Genomic DNA, 2500 nt, shown 5'->3' with positions numbered 1-2500 from the left:
CGAATGACCTCATTCTCAGAGTGCGCAATCCTGTGCAGCCGTCTTGCTTGGATTGAAGGGATAAGGCTCGCGAGTCTCGTCACTCCCAGCCCTCCATCTCTATATCTCGCATAGAGAAATCCATTACAAGTATCAGCTGGAAGATGCAGCCACTCTTTGACGGCCCTCCTGATCTTATCATCGAGGGAGGCAAGAGGAGTTCTCTTGCAGTCCGAATGGTCGGCAAGATATATGACCCGTGGAACGGTGAAGGTATTAAGCATCTCTAGTTTTTGCGAGGGTTTGAGTGGCGCCCGATCGATTCTCTCTAGCCAGGTGTCAAGCTTGTCGGATAACGCCGGCTTGGCGAAACCCAACCACGGGTCGACCTTCAGGCCCAGGTATTTCTCAGACTCTCCTGGGATGATCATATTGAGGCCCTCTGTACCTATCTTCCAGGCATCACAGTCATTGACTGTGTAGGAGTCGTGAGTTGGTTTCAGGAAGAACCCGTGGCATTTCTTTGCTTGCACCTTAAGGCCCGAGAGTTTGCAAAAACTTTCCAGAATCTCGATATTGGCGCTCATACCTTCCCACGAGTCACTCAGCATTACCAGGTCATCCGCAAAGGCAAGGGCAGTAATTCTATGCCTTCGTACCCGAATCCATGGCCTTCCCTCTCCAGTGCTGACACCAGCGGATCGATTGCCAGATTGAATAGCAGAGGAGACATCGGGTCCCCTTGCTTGACACCAACGTTGATAGCAATGGCTGGAGTGAGCTCCTTCCCCACTTCCTATAGGAGTCACTGATGATGTTTACGATGTGCTGGTCCAGGCCTCTTTCCCGCAGCACCCACATGATGTGGTCGTGGGATACTGAATCGAACGCTTTGGCGATATCGACAAATACTACTCCCAGTGGCTTCTTGCTCCTTTTTGCCTTGGTGGTAATGGCATGGAGAACTTTGAGGTTCTCCGAGCAGCCAGGTGCCGCAATAAACCCCCTCTGGCGCGCATTTATTGGGCATGCTTTAGCCAGCCTGTTAGTAAGTATTCTCGAAAATAGCCGCAGCACAATGGACCCGATGGTAAGAGGGCGCCAGTTTCCCAAGTCCTTCAGCGCCTCGGGGTCCATTGTTTTCGGGATAAGAAGAGATCGGCATTCCTTGATACCATCAGGAATGATCCCTGTGACCAGCCACGTATTGAATAGCCCAGCCAAAGTATCGCCCTCGGGGGTCCACGCGGACCAAGTCCCTCAAACTGACCTTGTCAGGGCCCGGAGCCGAATTCATACTCATCTCTCTGATGTTTTTAGTCACCTCCTTTCCCGAGATAAGGATGTTGAATGCGGTGTTGTCCGCATTCGCATGAGATCTGAACTGGCCGAGACCCTCGAAGGGAGTAATCGTTTCCCATTTATCCTTGTAGGCCCGGAAGACTTCGTCCAGCGGCACCTCGCATTGGATTTGTTCCGTTCCATCTAAGATGACCGAGGCGAGTTTACACCGATCATTATCATAGAGGTGCTGGAACCTCCGGTACGTGCGCCGGTTCTCCGCCCTCTTAGTCATCCAGGCCGCGGATTTCGCCTTCTTCTCTCTATTGGCCCTTTTGTTCAGACTCCGTTTAGGCTCCTCATCCTGGGACAGGAAGGTGGAAAGCACATCAATGGAAGAGATCTCAACCAGAGCTCTGATATTGGGGTCCCCCGCGACCCATGCGCTAAGGACTTCTGGATCAAAGCACGCCTGCCTTTCATCCGTCCTTGTCGATCTTAGTTTGCGCATATAGAATGTTTTGAGCCCGTGGGAGGCCTGCGGCTCAGCAGCTCTTTCTTCCAGATGTTGTGAGTGTGCTCCAGGCCCTGTGTCAGTCTTCCCGGCTCTGTTGTTTTCGTAGAGGCCTAGGAGCCGCCTCTTTTCGCTCACTTGCTTGGCCGTCTTGGTCTTGATCTCGGCAGCAATGAGCTTGTTGATGTACTTCTGGCCCGAGTACATCTTGTCAAAATCGGTAAGGAGAGTCACTTCATCGGCCGTCCAACAACTCTTGTGCTTCCCACGCTGCGAGTTGGCTTTAGGTTGACTGGCTTGGATACGCTCTGCATTTCGTACCACGGGATGGGCGTGTCGCTTGTGCTGCGACAGCCCGCTTTTGGTCCTGAAGCTGTGGTCACAGGAATCACAACACCAGTCTCCAGGTGGTGCCTGTGGCAAAGAACCTTTACACCGAGGAATGTGACAGATGATACTCTGCACTCTCGGGTCAGTTTTGCCACAGAGGGAACGCTGGAATTCGACCGCAACTTCCCCGTGGTGTCGTTTCAGGTGGACACTCAGAGCGCTGGGTTTCCCGACATGATCCCCACAAACTGGGCACCCGGGGTGATCAGCCGGTAACCCCACCAGAACCTTTCCCTTCTTGCCGATCTCGCTTTCACCCTCTGTCACCGCGACAGAGGGGGCGATAGAAGCGACAGCGCAAGGGCTGTCGATGGTGTTCGCCAGCGTATAGGAGCC

Source organism: Pelodiscus sinensis, unplaced genomic scaffold (genome assembly GCF_049634645.1).
Source record: "Pelodiscus sinensis isolate JC-2024 unplaced genomic scaffold, ASM4963464v1 ctg42, whole genome shotgun sequence".
NCBI lineage: Eukaryota > Metazoa > Chordata > Testudines > Trionychidae > Pelodiscus > Pelodiscus sinensis.
The sequence above is the reverse complement of the archived record's forward strand: the minus strand, read 5'-3'. Positions refer to the sequence as shown.